The sequence below is a fragment of the Triticum urartu genome, chromosome 2, assembly GCF_003073215.2.
Source record: "Triticum urartu cultivar G1812 chromosome 2, Tu2.1, whole genome shotgun sequence".
NCBI lineage: Eukaryota > Viridiplantae > Streptophyta > Magnoliopsida > Poales > Poaceae > Triticum > Triticum urartu.
In genome coordinates, this window is record NC_053023.1 from 305,457,344 (window position 1) to 305,468,077 (window position 10,734).

General features: G+C 54.9%; 1 pseudogene; it reads right to left on the minus strand.

The window, feature by feature from the left end:
- Nucleotides 1–4,593: 4,593 nt before the first annotated feature.
- On the minus strand, nucleotides 4,594–5,601 carry LOC125541492 (annotated as a pseudogene).
- Nucleotides 5,602–10,734: the final 5,133 nt, after the last annotated feature.

The window sequence follows — 10,734 nt, forward strand, 5'->3', positions numbered from 1 at the left end:
GTCTCCAGATCGTCCATGCCACAAGGGTGACCACCGTCCAAATCTCTTTCCTTAGCTGCTTCTGCGGAGTGAGGGCAGTCCACCATTGCACCAAGGTAGCATCTGCCGTAGGCATCCAAGAGGGCTTACCCCACGCATTGGTAATACAGGACCAAACTTGCCTAGCAAACACACACCCCAACAGCAAGTGGTCAATGGTCTCCTGGGCTTGGTCACAAAAAGGACATGCGGAGGGGTGAGGCAAGTGACGTCATTGGAGTCTATATGTTGTCCAACATCTGTTCCACGTCGCAAGCCACGCAAATACCTTGCAAGTAGCCGGCGCCCTGGATCTCCAGATCTGAGTAGCACCGTTCGCCTCAATCCTACCCGCAAAACACGCCATGTAAGCATATTTAGCCGAGAACTGCCCAGTGCTGTCCCAAGCCCAATGGATCCTATCCTCCATCCCTGGCGTGAGATCCACATCCTGCATCCTGTCCACCAGAGCAATGAACTCGAGCAGAACACGCGTATTCATGTCCGGGGAAATGTCTTGCCACCATCCTTCCACCATGGCCTGCCTCACCGTCTTAAGCCGTGCTGGCTTTCTCACAAAAGCATACAGGTTAGGCATTAGCTCCTCAATATGGCCATCCTAGAGCCACCAATCAGTCCAGAAGCGCGCTGATTCGCCGTTTCCAAGCACTCAATGTGTTGTCGCTCTGTAGATCCCCAAGGACTCGCACGATACTTGCAAATTGAACTTGTTCCAAGGTCTGTGGGGGTCAGTTCTCTCGAGCCATGGCCATCTTGCCCGCAGCGCCGCGTTCAACAGTCTCAAATTGGGAATCCCCAGGCCGCCGAGCTCGTTGGGTGTGCAAACCTGATCCCAAGCCACCAGACATTGGCCTCCCTGCACGTCTCGACGCCCCTTCCACAGAAATCCACGGTAGATCTTGTTGGTTGTTGTAATAGTCTTGACAGGCAGATCGATCGCCATCATGGCATGAATAGGCATGGAGGCAAGCGTAGTACAAAGGAGCTCCAGCCTGCCTGCATAGAAGAGAAGCCTGGCCTGCCAGGCAGGCAATCGGTCAGCCATCTTGTCGATCAGGTACCGTAATTGCATGGCCGATATCTTCCGTAAACCCAAGGGCAGCCCAAGGTACTGACAGGGCCAACCAAGCACCTGACACTCCATCTCGGTGGCGATCTCAAGCACCTGCTCCTCCGTACATCTGATTGGGTGGGCGGAACTCTTGATTAGATTCGTGTGTAGGCCCGACACCGCGCCTAAGTCGCGAAGCAACACCGTGCATGCCCTAAGACTCTGCAGATCCGGCTTGATGAAAGTAACCACGTCGTCAGCATATATGGACGTGGTACTCCGAAGGCCATTGGGCGCGAGAGGCTGTAGCACCCCAGCCACTGAGGCCGAGCGCAGGAGGTGGTGAAAGAGCTTTCCATCACAGGACAACAGACAGTGGCGAGCTGGGTGCCCCTGCGCAGGCCCTGTCTGTTGTAGATGATCTCGTCGGGAATGCCATTGAGCAGCACCCTAGTGGAAGAAGATGCAAGTAAACCGGCAATCCACGACGTCCACTTGACTCCAAATCCCATGTGCCTTAGCACATCCATCAAGAAGGCCCAGTTCACCGTGTCGAAGGCCTTCATAATATCTAGCTTGAGCATCACCGCATCCTTCTTAGTGGCATGTAGCTTCCTAGCCAGCCCTTGCTGAACGCGCTCTAGTGCGCCCCGACCAAGTCTGGCATCTCCTCGGCCAACCAAATAGCCAACACCTTCGCCACAAGCTTCGGGAAACTATGTATCAAGCTGATGGGTCGGAACTCTCGGATCTCCATCGCGGCTGCCGTCTTGGGTAGCAAAGTGATGAAGGCCTGATTAATGGACGTGAGACCATGGAAATCCAGTCTCTGTAGGGTACCGAACGCCTCCATCACGTTGTCCTTAATGACCGGCCAACAAGCCACATAAAACCTGGCCGAGAACCCGTCGGGCCCCGGCGCCTTGTCCAAGCCTTGCGCGCGCACCGCGGCTAAAACTTCCTCCTCAGTGAAATCACGGTCCAAATGATCTAGGACCTTACGTGGCATACCAATTTCCTCCATGTTGAGCGTGAAATCCCTCTCAGCAGACTCCCCAAGCAAACGGGAGAAGAAGGAGTCCACGGCCTCGGCCATAACCTCGTGATCAGCAGTCAGAACTCCATCCACCCGAAGCTTGGGGATGTAGTTTTTTCGACGACGGTGACTAGTGTGGGCATGAAAATATTCCGTGCACGCATCCCCCTCCCGCAGCCGCAGAACCCTAGACCGCTGCCTAGCGATCGTGCGCTCAAGCTAAGCCAAACCCAACAGCTTATGCTTGAGCAGCCTCCTGAGCTCCATTTCCTCCATCGTAAGGAAACGACTCTCCATGGCGACATCGAGTCGCAAGATGACCTCATTGGCGATGCGGATTTGCTGCTTGACACTTCCGGCGTACTTGTTGCTCCAACTGGCCAAGCACTTGGGCGTAGCCTTTAGCTTGGCCGCAAGTCTCTTGAAAGGATTCCGCACCCACGGCTGACTGCTCCACGTGCGACTGAACCACGTCCTGGAAACCATCTATCTTCGTCCAAAAGGACTCGAAGTGAAATCGCCGACCTCTCCGCAAGTTGGCCTCAAGCACCAGGTGCAACAGATAGTGGTCGGAAACACCCGTGCTGAGCGCAGAGAGGAACGATGTTGGGTATAAGTCCTCCCACTCCACAGACACAAGCACTCTGTCCAACTTCTCCAACGTGGGCGTTGAGCGCTCATTCGACCAGGTGTACCTCGTGCCGTTAAGGTAGACCCCATGCATGTCCAAATGCGAGATGCATCTCCTAAACCGCCCCATCATCTGCCTATTTATTCTGTCGTTGCTCTTGTCGGACGGGTCCGCAATCAGGTAGAAATCACCGGAGAGCATCCAGGGACCTGCATGTAAATCCCGGATCTCCCTAAGCTCCTGCATGAAAACAATCTTCTCCGCGTCCTCCTAGGGCCCGTACACCCTGGTGAACCACCAACCAACCGACTCCAGACATTGCACCCATGTCGTGACCGAATTGTCCGTGACATGGGGGTTTGAAAGCTGCACACCACTCGACTTGGCTGCCAACAGAACGCCACTGCGTGTCCCCACCGCAGGCACGTAGAAGAACTGATCAAATGCCAGCCCAAGGCATTGTAGCACTAGCGCAGGGGTCATGTCCTGGATTTTTGTTTTCTGAAGGCAAACAACACTCGCTCCCGAGCCCGAAATGACGTTATTTATAGCATTGCATTTCGCCGGGTTGTTCATCCCGCGTACATTCCACACCACCACAACCTGGCTCGGATCAGCCATAGAGAAGGCCTACGAGCAACCAAGAGGGCAGCACCTAATACAATTCTAGCATGAATAATAAACATTTATCATGATATAAGGAAATATAAATAACAAGTTTATTATTGTCTCTAAGGCATATTTCCTTCAATTTTATCCACCTTCTTTTGTTGAGGTGTGCTTTTCCCCGCCCACCCAACCCTGTTTTTCCTTCTAGAAGTCAGAATGTTCAGCCAAGGCAAGTGTTTCTTCTCCGCACTTAAGACCTACCTACGGTGTCGGTGACTTGCTTCAAGTGCATGGAGTTCAAAGACATTGTTCTCGTTACTTTGAGGTTAATTCAACTGCTGCAAAAGTGTCATTTGATAATGGTATTTTGGGGACCATGTTTGCTTGACCGGCGTTATGAAATCTTCACCGCCAACAAGAGCCTCAAATATATCTTTTCCCAGCTTAATCTCAATCTTCGGCAAAGGCGTTGTGTGGATTCAATCTCGGATTTTGATCTTGGTATATCTCATACTCTGTGCAAAGAAAATGTCATCACCGCTGCTCTTAGGTGCAAGCGTGGTATAATAATATATTAATTCTTTAACTGTCTCATTCTTTGCCTGTGAAGCATTCCGGAAGCTAAACTATTCAAGGCTCTTACATTCAACGCAGTTTTGCTTGCCTGGAAGTTTAGGGCACCGGTTTTAAACACACATGACACTTCATCAGTGTACGAGTCCTTCAAATAGATGATGCAAGGTTGGTGTCGAAAAATGATTTTAGGGCAGGAGCGAGAATGTTTTTGGGTATCAGAAAATTCAGATGATGTAAAACCGGTGCCTAAACTTTCAAACATGAACCGGTTTTAGACATGAATTTGGTCTGTATTTGGTTTTTCGCATGTACTCCCTCCGTAAACTGATATAAGAGCGTTTAGAATACTAAAATAGTGATCTAAATATTTTTATATTAGTTTACAGAGGAAGTATTTGGTTTGTATTTGTTGCGTATTAACGGAAACTCGCACGAAAATAACAGATGAAGTCGATCAAGTTTCTCAATCAAACGCAGGGACGCTGTGAATTCCCGATAGCAAAAGCGCAATACCTTTTTACTAGTACAGCTGGAGCAGATGCCAACCTTAGTTGAGTACCGCCATCGAAAAAGCACCCGGGCTAGTGTAGTACTCCTCGGAAGTTGCCTTTGGTGACCAGATTCAACCATTCTCGGTACTACTACATAGCATCACATTTGACCAACAGAGCTCGAATTGAATTAAGTTGGTGTATCACGCGGCCAACCGCGCCAGGGCCTCGCCGGCATGCTCCCCGGTGGACTGCCGGAGCCGGCGGTAGTCGTCGTAGCCGAAAGTCCTGAAGAGGCGGTGGCTGTCGGCGCCGACGAAGGCGTCCGGCGCGCGGACCACGTCGTCCTTGGGCGCCAGCAAGAAGAGCGCGATGGAGACCCGCGGCACCGCCGCCACACACTGCACGCGGTGCCTCACGTTGTGCAGCGCCCCGTTGCTCCACGCCTACACTAGATGCACACACGGATACAGAGAGTCGAAGTCAAACGTGGGAGACGTACGTAGGGAGGCCAGAAGATGGAGGCATCCTACTGTACTATACTGTACCGTGGCGACGTCGCCGAGGTTGACGAGGAAGGTGCCTGGGACGGGTCCACGGGCGCGAACTCGCCGGTGCCCGGGTCCGCCACCTCGAGGCCGCCGACGCGGTCGTCCTCGTGGAGCACGGTGAGGAAGCCGGAGTCCGTGTGGACCTGCACGCCGGTCTCCCCCACGGTGTCCGGTGTGTAGTTGTACCTGTTGATGCGGAACCGGCACGGCCAGTCCTGGAACATGCGGTCGGCCTCGGGCTCCTCCAGGCCGAGGCTCACGGCCAGCTTCGCCGCCACGTCCACGATTAGCTCGTGTGTCTTCTCCGCGTACCTCCTAATGGTCTCCCTGCACAAGCACAAGAACCTCCGAGCGTCACCACCTCGGGCTCGAGGCAGCCGACACAGGAAAGAAACGGCAAGAAAGGCACCTGAGCACGTCCGTACCTGATGTGCGGTGGCGCGTGGAGGGAGGCGCAGAAGGCGTCGACGTCGGCGGGGGACGCGGCGTCGTAGAGGCCGAACGCCTCGTAGAGCGGGTTCGTTGGCGCTCGGCGCGACGTAGCCGCTGCCGGAGATGACGTCGGCGTTGCGGAGCTTGGCATCGTCGGGGAGATCGAAGAGGGCGCGCACGGCAGTGTTAGCCAGTCAAACTCCTCTCTCACACCTCTCCTCTACATGCACGACTGCATGATCCCATGATCTCATGCACGTCGCCACCCACGGCGCTCCGTGCCCCTGTTGTAACATATACACTTGTATATAATGAGAGCTACGCCATCGGCAGCATCTAAGGTGCGACTGCCCATTCATTCTCCCTCTCACATGGTATCAGACGCTGGGTCTCTCCCTCGCCTGTAAACCTCCATCGCTCCCTCTCTCACCGGCGCATGGCGACGCGCCGCCCCCTTCACACCTCGTCTCCCCACCCCTCCTTTCCACCACGGGCCTTCGGCGGCTTCGCCGCGACACGGCGCGACCGCGCGCCCCGTACCTCACTCCTCACGCCTGCCCGCGTTTGGGCAGGGTGCTCTCGTTCGTCCCGATCTCATGCCTCCTCCTCTACAGCCGCCCCCAAATCCCACTCATCTGGCCGCTGTCTTCATCAACCACACGTCCCCATCGTGCTCTCTCTCAAACCCCCCCCCCAATTTCTCCCACTGGCGCATTCTCTTCGAGGTCACCTTCCAGAAACATGGCGTCACCGACCACATCTCCGGTTCACCTCGGGCCGGAGACCCGCTCTGGATCCAAGATGACGCTCATATCGTGTCTTGGCTCTACAACCGCGTCTCCCCGGAGGTCTTCGGCCTCATCCATCAGCGCGGCGCCACTGCCGCCGCCGTCTGGGAGGCGATCTGCAACATCTTTCTGGAGAACACTGAGCATCAGGTGGTGTTCCTCTCCACCGAATTTCGCTGCATCGACCAGGGGGCGTCCTCCATCCTCTCCTACTTCGCGCATCTCAAGGACTGCGCCACCATCCAGGATCGCGATCAGGTTCTAAACATGTGCCGTGGCCTTCACCCCCGGTTTCGCTATGCTGTCCCGATCCTGATGATACAGACTCCGTTCCCCTCGCTTCTCCGCTGCCGGGCGTTTCTTCTCCTTGAGGAGAGTCGTCTCGCCGCAGACACCACCACCGAAACTGCTCTCCACGCCGCCCGCGCTCCCAACCCCACCCCCAGCCCCGGAGGCGTGCGCGGGGTGGCGCGGCGGGCAAGGGCACTCCGCTGGAGGCGGTGGACAGGCAGCTCCAACCACGGGGGGCCAGGCGGAGGAGCATGCGGAGTTGGCGCGCGGACGGCAAGGGCTCGGCGGGGCCAGTTTCCGGCTGACGGCGGGGCGGGCACCAGCAACGCACCCCGGTTCGCCATTCTGCGCTCCCTGGACCAGCATAGTACCGTTCTAGCCCTTTTTGCAATCGTGGGTCCCCAGCACAGGCAGGCCGGCTCCTCGGCCCCGATCACACAAGGCGTGCAAGCCCATTCGCTGGCGACGGGCCACAACCAGCATGTACATCGCGTGTGCCTCCCAAAAAGGAAGCAACCGCGGCGAATCTGGCAGCCCCAGGTGCATGGTGCATCCGCTCTAATCCTCTAGTATCGCCGCTACGAACCTGGCAAGGTGGTAAACTCTCCGGCCCAGCGTGGGACCAGAGCGTGCTAGTGCACCGAGCTCAACGCAAACAAAAAAAAAAACAAAGAATGACGCAAATGGCAAGCAAAACAAGCAGCAAACGCGCCTACCCACGATCCGGATACGATGTCGGATACGGGGAGCCACTCCCACGATAGCTGCCTTCCATCGTCCGGGATGCTTTTCTCCATCCCTCTAAATACTTTCACTCATCGACCATCAGATGGTCGGCGCGTCGCAGTCGCGCTTGCAGTTCAGCCACTGCCGTGCCACACCCAATAACGCACCACCACCCACCATGCGTCAACTTCACGCACGTTCTATATATTACCCTAACCTCATTCTTAAACCTCATCTCTGTTAAGAAGCTAGCTCAGCGAAACTCTTAATGTGGAAGTTGATTGATCTTGGCTTTCTATAAGGATCAGTAAGAAACGAAAAAAAGAAAGGTGATCTCCAGGTTGAACTGGGGCCGACGATGAGCTTCTACCCAACAGTCGCTCACTCACGTACGCGCCGAGCGACCCTCACTCGCCGAAACTTGTCAAGGAGCTACGGGCACCAACAGCCTTAGTCACCTCGGTGTCCCGAATCCTCACCACACCCTTCGCAGTCTGCTCATTGATCACCCGAGGACAACTGCGTCGGCTGTTCTGTATCATGCCTGTGAAATTAGGAAAGAGCACTAAGGCTCCCATTTTCTTTATCTGACAGTCTGATTTCCCTTTTCAACTTCGCATTGTGATGTATGGAGCACTCACCTACGATGAGTGTTTCTGGATGTCAATACTATCTCCTTGTGCTCGACAAACTATAGCCACTTTGCTTGGACTTTCCCTCTTCGGACACAAGTCTGACGTTTTTCCCCACCCTACGCGCCTTTCTCCAGTTCACGCGCACAGTTCAACCTGCCTGTGCTCCATCCAGACTAGACAATTGGCAGAGGATTCGGACAAACTCGACCCGCCAAAAGCGCTCTTGCCTCGTCGCTCCACTCGAGCAACCGTCCTACCGCATTGTACAAACATGACCGTAAGCACACTCTCATGAACCGGCCGATGCTGAGCGTGCACTCCGTAACTCTCACGCATCTCATATCGGCTCTCTTAGTACGTGAAAGCACAACATGGCATACGCAATACGTGAGGCAGAGCGCTTCAGACGAAGCAGACATAATCACTCATCACACGTACGGACCCTGCCGACACCCCGACCAACCATACACCTTCTATCGTCACTTCTGGACAGATTTCCCAGATAACTCTCGTCTGATGTCTCTTCAGGTGTGTGCTAATAATGCTGACTACCCAACCTCACAAGCCCACACGGCACACAAATGGTGCAGTCAACGCGCCTCTTACACCTTGGGTCATATTCCATCAGGACTACTCATTCTTGACACAAGGGCTATTGACATATCTCAACCGCGCCAACTGGTCTCGCTGTGATCACTCGCGTCACGTCATTTTTGAACAGTACTGTTCTACCCCTTCCACAGCTCCTCCCTCCTCAGAAAAAACGGACAGTAGATCCTCATTGATGCCAACGATGCGGCAGTGCATCACACTTACACCCAGCCAAACATAGACTCACAGACAATCGCACACCCACATGAACGCTCCGGATCTGCCGACCTACTCAAACTGCACCACCACCACATAGCAAGAACCTGGAACCACCCCACGCGAAGGCGCGGCAAAGGAAGGGGGATAATTGCAACCACGCAAGAGAATTTCCAACACCCAAGCCACGGGGCACCTTGCCGCAGCCTATCGCCAGAACTACGCGCAAATACAAGCGCAAAATCAAAAAAACCCACTATCCTCGGAATTACACCGCCCGATTCGAACGTGACCACTGCCACTTTCCGCGGATCGCCCGCCAGATTCCACCTGCTGCCAGCGTATCCTCCCGAAAACTCCCTTACCTAACCCAGCCGACCACTGCCGAGCCTGCAATTGCCCGCTTCCCTCCTACACGCCGGCGGGCTACGCCTCCATCTGGCTCTCGTTTTACACATGGCATGGTACTCGCGTCGGCGTGGCAAGTCTTCCAACCCTAAATACCACAAAATTCCACGGCACTACTTCCGCTTCATTCTCCATACCCAATAAGCCCATACGTTGCTGCAGTTAACGAATCCGTGCTTGGTTTAGGTCATGCTATGCTAGGTTACGAGAGCGTTCCATGGAAAAAAATAAAACCCGACAAGATTCCTGGTGTAACACCCGGATATGACGTTTCCCAATATGTACTCCAACTCTTGCCGTTTCCGGCGTTAAGTTATTTTATTTTCTCGGTTCGGGTTTTTGTCTCCGTGTGTTGTTATCGTTGTCATGGCATCTCATATCATGTCATCATGTGCATTGCATTTGCATACGTGTTCGTATCTCATGCACGAGCATTTTCCCCGTTGTCCGTTTTGCATTCGGGCGCTTCGTTCTCCTCCGGTGGTCATTTCTAGCTTCTTTCGTGTGTGGGGATTAAACATTTCCGGATTGGACCGAGACTTGCCAAGCGGCCTTGGTTTACTACCGGTAGACCGCCTGTCAAGTTTCGTATCCATTTGGACTTCGTTTGATACTCCAACGGTTAACCGAGGGACCGAAAAGGCCTCGTGTGTGTTGCAGCCCAACACCCTTCCATTTTGGCCCAAAACCCACCTAAACCCTCTCCATCATCTAGAGCGTTCGATCACGATCGCGTGGCCGAAAACCGCACCTCATTTGGACTCCTAGCTCCCTCTACCTCTATATATAGACCCCCTCCTCGAAATTCCCGGATCTCCTCTCTCCCTAACCCTAAAAATCAGCTCCGCCGCCATCGGACACGTCCGGCCGCAACCGGACGTCGTCGCCCGCTCCGCCGGACCTATCAGCAAGCGCCACGTGGGCGCCGAGCCCCACTTCCGCCGCGAAGCCCGCCGGGCCCGTGGCCGGCCCGCTCGCGCGCCCGGGCCAGAGGCGCCCCGCGCCGCGCCGCCTCATCCGCTACCTCGCGCCGCCGCCCGCGCCCGGAGCGCCTCGCCGCGCCGCCGTCGCCGTCCGGTCGCCGGCGCCGCCTCCGCCCGACCGGCGTCCTCCTCGCCGCCCCATCCCGCCGGCCGCCGCCGCCACCGCCACCATCTCCGGCCTCTCCTCCTCCCCGCGGCCCCGAGAACCTCTCCGGCGAGCTTCCCCAACTCCGGCCGGCAAACTCGCGAACTCACTCCGGCCATCCTCGGGAAACGCCAGATCCAGATCTGTGTCTCGTCTGGGTTGACTTTTACCCCCGAAACCCTAGTTCATTGCTCTGTTCATCGCATCAACTTTGCATCCGTAGCTCCGTTTTTGGGCATATAGCATATCAAAATGTTTCGTCTCAGAGAGTACATCATTTCATTCCATTGCATCATTTTCATTTGATTCATCTTGATGCCCGAAATGCTGTTAGAAGAGTGCTACTTGAGATAATTGTCAGATCTGCTGCTCCATTTAGAGTATTTGTCATTTTTGCCATGATTATTGTGTGCATGATATGCCCATGAGCTCTACATATGTTTTGTTAAGGGTTTTGCCATCTTTCCAGAGGTGCAACCCATGTATTTTTGTGATGTGTGTGGTGACTAGCACAAGCTTGCAAAGTGAGGCACTT